The 8,525-nt window shown below is 36.5% G+C and overlaps 1 non-coding gene across 1 annotated transcript; it reads right to left on the bottom strand.

The window, feature by feature from the left end:
* Positions 1-310: 310 nt before the first annotated feature.
* Positions 311-371, bottom strand: LOC134386695 (U7 small nuclear RNA). Its single transcript, XR_010024523.1, has one exon. It is a non-coding gene; the product is annotated as a U7 small nuclear RNA (small nuclear RNA).
* Between the last annotated feature and the right edge of the window lie 8,154 nt (positions 372-8,525).

Below are 8,525 nucleotides of genomic sequence, written 5' to 3'. Positions count from 1 at the left end.
AAAGGGATGCTGATGTTTCTAAGTATAATGGCAGATTTGTATATTCTTCCTTTCAGTTCTGTAAGTTTTGGCTTTATGTATTTCTGTTGTTAGGTGCATACACATTTAGTATATTTTTCTGCCTTTTTTGTAAATTTAACCTTTTATTATTATGTAACATCTCTCTTAATCACTAGTAAATTTTCTTTGCCTTATAGTCTACTGTGTCTGATATTAATGTAGGCACTCAAGCTTTCCTTTGATTAATCTTTGCACAGTATATCTTTTTCCATTTTTTAAAATTTAACCTCCCAATATCATTATATTTAAAGTAAGCTTCTTACAGAAACTGGAAAACCTGCTAGAAAAATTCTTAAAGAGCTGTAACACTTATTTATTGAGTTTCTAAATGTTTTTTGTATAGAATTTTTAGATGACTGCTTTAAAGATTACAATATACATATTTGACTTTTCACTGTCTACTTAGAATTAATATTTTACCGACTCAAGGGGTACAGAAAACTATTGGTTTCTGTACCTCTCTTGTTCATGTTGTAGTTGTCAAATGCATTACTTCTAAATACCTTAGAATTTACAAGATGATGTTTTTTGAAAGCAATAATTTTTGCTTTCAATAGGTACACGTATTTAAAAGATTGCAGAGGACAAGAAGAACCTGCCATATTTATCCAGCTTTTACCACTTCTGTTACTCTTTCTTGATTCCTAATGTTTCAAGTTTCCCTTTTATATTATTTCCCTTCTGTCTGAGAAACTTCCTTTGGCATTATTTAGAGCAGGTACTTGGTGATAAGTTCTCTTATTTTTCCTTCATCTTAGAATTTCTTTATTTTTGCTTCATTCCTGCAGAATATTTTCACTGGATATAAAATTCTGGGTTGACTGTTCTTTCCTTTCAGCCCTTGAAGATGTTATTTCACTTCATTCTAACTTTCATGGTTTCTGATCACAAATCTACAGTTATTCCAATCATTAATGCATCATTAAGTAATAATTTTTTATTTTTCTTTGGTTGCTTTCAGAACTTTTTCTTTGTCTTTAGTGTTCAGCAGTTTGATTATGGCATATCTGAGCATTGATTTCTTCTTTACGTCTTCTTTTTCTTTGCTGAGACTCCCTGTGCATCTCAAGAGTGTTGTCGCCATGCATGCACAGTTCTTAGGTCAGCCCAGGAGTGCCTGAAAAATTTTGTGAGTTTAATTTATTGATTTTTCCTTTCAACAACACCTCTGGCTCCCACAAGGTTCCGTTTGTGGTTCTCTGTACAGAAAACTATAGCTTTAATTTCCTTTGTCTGCCATGATCTTCTTGTGACTGTGTCTGCATCTACTGACAAATGGTGGGAGGACAGAGAAAGAAAAAAAGCAGTGGGGATTCACACCACACTGTTGGGACCATAGCTCTTTGATCATAGAGAAGGATTCCTCTCTCTCAGATTTTTAAGTGCCCCCCTGGCTACTACCACCATCATAGTGTTGCCTGGGGCTGAGGCAGGGAAGAGGAAAAAATAATTATTTATTTTTCTCTTTCTGATAATATGGGATCCTGGTCATCCTCTTTCTCTGATTCCTGAGGTTCCCTTTTCTTACAATCTCTTTCCCAGGAAGATAGGGCTCTTCTTGGAGTTTTTTGCTCTTCACCATGTGTACTTCTGGATTTAGAGCTTCTCTGGAGCTTATACTGGGTGATACTAGTGGGGAAAAAATAGGAAACTCATCTCTAATTTGGTGCAACTTCAAATTCTGGGCTTTTTTCCCAATCTTTTTGCTAAAATTTACTTTTCAGCATCTTCATATAGCTGCTTCAGCATTTATACTTCCATTCAGTGGGAAAGAGAAGGTGAAGGGTGCTTACTCCAACTTCCTAGAACTGTACACTTACTCAAGTACTCTTAATCCACAATTTGTTGCTCAAATGTTGTGATTTCTTTTGTACTCTAATAGTTCTTTGAAGTTTATGGTTGATTTATATGTTTATTAATAAATGTCACATGTGTGATCTCCTTTTATCCTAAGTCTGTAAGTTTGAATAAATGTGGGAACTAAGGTTCAACCATACTGGTTGAATGTGCTCATACTGGTTAATACTTAGCAAGAAATGCATAGAAGTCTATTTCCCTGTTTCCAAGGAGAATTGGAATTTGAGCAGAGGGAATATCATTCATCTTTCTGTTTCTCTGCCTTTCTTCGGATTCTTTCTTTTACCTTAGGTAACTTACCTCATAACTACAGTCAAAGATCTATTTATTCTCTACTACCTGTATAAAACTGTTTTCATCATTACCATCTAGATTTAGATAAAATGATGACTAAATAAATTGTCAGTGCTATGGAAGGAGTCAGTGTTCTAGCCTTTCTCAGTTTTACTCAGCTGTAGGCTCTCATTAATTTAACATTTACTATTTCCAAATGCCTTGCTAGGTGTAGCAAATAAAACAAGAATGAGATAGATCCCTGTATTTAATGAACTCTTAGTCTAATGAGACAAACCATGTTATTGCTTTGGCAAATATTGGCAAGTATTTATTGTCTATTTAATCTGTGCAATGCACTTTATTAAGCCCACAATATGGTAAATCTATAAAGTTATAAAATTATTATACCCAATTGACAAATGAAGAAATGAAACTCCAAGAGAAGTTAGGTAACTCATTCATGGTCACACCATATAGTAAGCAATGATGTCAGGATTGGAACCCAGGCAGTCTGATTCTAAAGCCCAGATGCCTAAATATTAAGTGATTAGAACCCAAGTTGCCTGATAATACATGGGATTCTTTCCACTATTACTTGTTTGAAGTTAACTAACTTGATTTTCTTTTTGTTTAAACAGATTCATCCTTCTTGATACTTGGCAAAGAGGTCACTAGGAACTCCTTAAAGAAGACAATGTGTCCAAAACTGAGCCTTCCTCCCACCACACCAAAGCTGTTTCTTATGCTGTCTTTCCCATCTCAGTTACTGGCAACTTTGTTCTTCCAGTTGCTCGGACCAAAAACTTTGGTGTGATCCTAGTCTCCTCTCTTTCTCTCATATCTCACTTCCAGTATGTCAGCCTATCCTGTTGTCTATACCTTTAAATTACATTCAGAATTTGACAAGTTCTTACCATTCAAACTAATGACCTGATCCAAGCCACTATCAGCTCTCATCTGGAATAACTGCTTCTACCCTCATCCTTGTCCAGTCTATTCTCAATACAACACCCAGAGATGGGCTGCTAAAACATAAATTATATCATGTCAGTCTTCCTTTCAAATCCTGAGATGACTCCTTATTTCACTCAGAGTAAAGAACAAATTCCTTCTATAACCTACAAGGCCCCACTTGCTACTGACTCTTGGCTGGTCCTTGGACACAGTAGGCACAATCCTATCTCACATTCCTAATCCCCCCCGCCCCCATTATCCACAGAGCTAGTTAGCTTCATCACTTTTCTGGTCTTTTCTCCAAAGTCACCTTCTCAGCAAAGTTTGCCTTGGCCACTCAAAATAAAATTTCAGACCCTTCCCAAACCTTGCATGGCTTTGATTTTCCCCCATAATGATTATCACTACTTAAAGTACTACCTATTTTGCTTATTTATCTTGTTATTGTTTCTCTGTCCTCAATAGGATACAACATATATGAATGCGATGAACTCTCTCTTCAGCTCCTGGGAAATGACTGGGGAACACAAATTTTATTTACCGTTTAAAATAAACTCAACCCTACCCTGACCCACGAGTCTTTTATAGTTTAAGATTTAATGCAGTGCTGCCCATAGTAAACACTCAATAAAAATTGAAAAAATTCTTAGATGAATTGATGGACAAGGGTGAACTTTGTATAGAACATTTTTCAATTTATTTTTCTTTATGTAAAGATAGTTGCCTTTGCTATAGAGGTTAAACAGTTACAACATAGTGTTTGCCACCAATGTTAGATTAGTACCATTGTCCAGATGACCACCCTGACTTAGTCTTGGCAAAAGCTTACAAATGGACCAAACATTTATTATAAAGGTGACCCAAATAATAGAGAAAAATATAAAACCTAAACTATGGATATATTAGTAAAGCATATATATTGATTCCAAATTTTATTTTATTGTTAAGATATAATTTGAGGTTCTCATTTTCTCAGCAGTTGATTGAGTCTAGCACAGTAGTAAATATACTAACTTTCTGTATTAATCAGGACACTTTTAGATATAAATGGCAGAAACCCAATTCAAACTGTTTGAAAGAAAAAAATGAGACAAGAGGGACTTATTGGTTTAAAAAATTGGGAAGCTGAAGAATGAAGCTAATTTTAGGCATGCTGAATTTAGAGACTTTAAATAATGAGATCAGGACACACACAAACACCACCCCCCCTTCTCTCTCTCCATCTCTGCTCTGCATTCTGCTGGACTGGTAAACTTCTTAGGAAACTTCTTGTCCATGCAGTGATAGAGATAATGCAGGTTACATCTTACAGTTTCTCAAATCTGATGAAAGAAAACTTCTTTTTCCTTATAATTGCCTCAAAAGTCTTGGATTGGCTATGGCTGGCTCATCTGGGAGACAATTGGTTTATTCAGATAATTGGTTTATCCATAAATGATGAATACAGCAATTATTTATCACTATATCTACTTCTTTAAGAGCACAGGAAGAAATTTTATTGTTTCATCAAGATCTGTATTTTTGGTTTATTTGTTTGTTGTTTTTTTAAAGTCATGTATCTTAGTGAATGGTTAAGGACCTCTATGGTAGGAAAACTGTGATCTGGCTTGGAGCCAAGTAAAATGTCAAGCTTCATTTTAGGAACATCTGGGTCAACGTTTTCTATAACTCCAATGAAATATATCCATATCATTTAATTTAAAGACCTCTAAGTAGTTCATTTTAAAGAGTTAAATCACAAAAGGTACTATGATTTTACCTTTATTCATGTTTACCTTAATACCCAGAAATCCCCAATACACTTCTAGTAAATAACACTTCACCTGTAAAGCTCTTTGCCTTTTGAAATTTTGTGCCACAAAGTGTGGTGATCAGTAATGCTATTTATAGGCCTGGTTCCCATTCATAGTAGGATTGTACTTCCTGACCTCTTTGTAGTTGGATGGGGCCTTGTGAATAGTTCTGGACACTATTGTGAGCAGAAGTGATATGCGTCAGTTCCAAACAGATGATATACTTGCCTGAAGAACGTTCTTTCCCTCTGCATTTGGTAACTAGCAATGTTTGTGATGGTGACTGCTCTGTCATTCTGGGTCCCTAAATGATCACAGCTAAGCCCTGGCCAACCTACAATTATTTTGTATTGTGAGTAAGAAATAAACTTTTATTTTTTAGGTCACTGAGATTTTGGTCTTGTTTGTTATCACAGTGTAACCTGGCTTAACCTGACTGATACACGTATTTATCTTTTTGATTCTCACATGTTATCTTATATGATTATACTGTATATATGATCTTCACAACAACCCTCTAAGGTAGGAGGCTCAGGTTTAATTGTTCTTTCTTTTATAGATAATGAAACTGAGGCTCAGAAGGGCTAAATATTTTGCCCTAGGTACACAGAATTAAGAAGTAAGAAAACTGGGAATGGAACTTAGAATTGTTGAGTTCAAATCTACTGTTCTTCTAAAAAGATATAACTGTTAACAAAGAATGAATCTTCTAGCTCTTGACAGTAGTGTTCACAATTAGAATATTTTCAAAGTCTAGTTGAAAACAATGTGTCATAATTTATATTTAAAAATACTGTGGTTCACCACAATATTTTGTGTTAGCCCACATTTGTGATCATTTGCCTTTGTCTTCTATTTAATCAAAGTAGCCATGAGATAGAGAATAGAAGGAAGGTGCTCAAAGTCACTTTTAAAAGTACATATTTTGAACTAAAGGCCATGTTTTATTTGCATAAACTTTAAAAAAAGTGTTTATTCACACAAAATAGAGCCTTGATAACACCAACCGTGTATTTCTAATAAATCCCTATGATGTCCTGTGTTGCAAAGCTTCATTCTCTTAACTGTAGAGACCATATACCAATTCATCTCTTTCAGAGATTTCTCTAAGTCAGGAAATCAAAAGCATTTACATGAAGATAAGTTGGTTAAAAACCAACAGCAACAACAAAAACTCATACATAATATTTAGGATTTGGTGTATGAACAGAAATGAAAAAAGTTTTCAGACCTGGATCTTTCAGTAATCTTTATTTCGAAAGCCTACACCCTGTAAAACTATTCTAGAGCAATTATTAACCACACAATGAACCTGCGAGACAGCAGATGCTAGGCTCCCCTTTCCCTCCCTTCTTAGCCTGCTCAGTCAAACATATTTGTAGAGTACATATTTATCTACTTAAAAGAGAGAGAGAGACAGAGAGAGAGAGAGAAAACCTGTTGCCTCCCTTCTACCAGGAAGTAAGCAGGACTTCTCCTCATAGCCTATAAAAATATTGACAGTAGATAATGGGCCTGCATAAGATACTGGTGGGAAGTGAGTTAATAATCACAGGATTGAACTGCAGAGAGCTTCAGATGCTGCCTAAGACCAGAATGGCAATGAATACAGTTTTTGTTAATAACTAGCTGGTGACAGAAAGCTCTTTCAACCTTGCTTTCCTGGAATTGGAAAATACCATACCAGAGAGAGATATAGAAATAAGATACCTATCTTATCTGTATCTATGAATTAATTTTCTACAAATATAAAAAAAGAAATAAGCATCCTATCTATTATGGAAAAAAAAGGTACTCGTGAAATTTTTAAAAATTAAAATGTAATTAGCATTAATTAAATTATTGGAGATAGAATCCTCTTTTTGAAAAACACTGTATGGAAGTGGAAACTAATTTATAGCCAAACAGTGTTACCTAATTTAATAAAATGTCTAAATAATTTTCTCTTTTAAAAATATGTTTATATAGTCCAATATTCTTATAAGCTTTAGAAGTTAAAACTTTATAGAAATCTAAGAAGTTTACAAATAGCCCAAGAAGGTTCAGGTGATTAAAGTACCAGAATCAGAGTTCTTTTAGGGAAAGCTACAGATGTTCTATAATACAGACTATGTCTACCTGTCCTCAGAAATTAAACTTTCAAAGGAACCAACCACAGTCTGAAAATAACAGTGTTATCCTCCTCCTATGGCATAAATCTTTACTGCCCTTCAGTATAAACCAAACTGAAAAGATATGATGCATCATTTTCTGTAATGATTAACCCCCTATTTGCCAGCTGTTCTGGTGAATACCTCTAGACTTGAGCAGACATTAAGTAATCACAAGTTGTACAGGTGCAAATCCCTTCTGCAGGTTTTGCCCTGACAACCTCTCTCTCTCTCTCTCTCTCTCTCTGGTTTCTAGAAGAATTATTATTTTAACCAAATGTCTTATTCATTTATTTTTTTAACTTATGGGGTAAGTGTCGAACTAATTTAAAACGGTGAAACCATCAGTTAGAGATGAACTAGTTTACTGTTGAAAAATTCAAGAGGACCCAGTGGGAGGATCAATTACCTCTGTAAACTTCAGGGCACAGGTCTGAACGTATTTCATTTCCTCTACTGTTCTTTATTGACGTCCTGCAAACCAGTTTACAAGCATGTTGGACCAAACATTATTCCCATCGATTGAATACAGCATCTTTGGTATGAATTTTATTTCTTCCCTAGATATGAATAAACTGAAAAAAGTACATAATGAAAAGAAACAGAGTGAACAGAGGATTGTTTTAGGAGAGAAATTATCCTGAAAGTTTTATTGCTCAGTGGCTATTCGGTGCTGAAAGCTGCAGCTTGTCCTTTGGATTGCAGTCGAGGTGGACTTGAAGGAGGTGTTCCTTGACAGGGCTGTGGTTCTGTAGGCTGGAGCAGGGATCCTTCTGAGGAAAGACGTGTGGATGAGCTCTGATGCTAATGATAATGGAAGTATTAAATGAAGGTTACTATAGCAGGGTTCCTGCCCCGGGGAAGAATTCTGACCGCAAAGAAATAGAGATCTCTGACTCTTGATCAAACAGATGGGCTGATGCTGACCTGCATCAATGATCCCGAGTTGATTCACCGTGATTAGGAGAAGAAAGTCGACAGCACAGCTACCGAAACACTGTTGGGTATCTTTGTCAGGAGAGAAAGGGGAGGGGAAAAAAGAATAGGGGAGAAAAAAACCTTCAGTTCACACTGACAGGAGATCCGGTTTCCCCAGCTCTTGGCCGCCCCGCCGCACCTCCCTGCCCCTGCTGCGGCCCGGGCCAGCGTTGAGGGGCGATGCCCGCAGCTGCTCCTCCGGGAAGCGCTGCAGGTTTCCTGATCTCTGCAAGACATTAACTTGCACCAGCCCGTGGCCCGCCTGCTGGGAGCAAGCGGTGCCACCCTGCTCGCCACGCGATGAAGAAGTGGCTGCTCAGGTCTTGCCCTGACCGTGGGAGGCGAATAGGGAAGGAAAGACTCGAGGAAGGGAGACCGATGAGGTTAGTTGGTAAAGGAACAAAGACGCGAAATAAAACACTGGCTAAGGAGGACCAGTACTGGGAAATAAAGATCG

This window comes from Cynocephalus volans, chromosome 9 (assembly GCF_027409185.1).
Source record: "Cynocephalus volans isolate mCynVol1 chromosome 9, mCynVol1.pri, whole genome shotgun sequence".
Classification (NCBI taxonomy): Eukaryota; Metazoa; Chordata; class Mammalia; order Dermoptera; family Cynocephalidae; genus Cynocephalus; species Cynocephalus volans.
The sequence above is the reverse complement of the archived record's forward strand: the minus strand, read 5'-3'. Positions and strand labels throughout refer to the sequence as shown.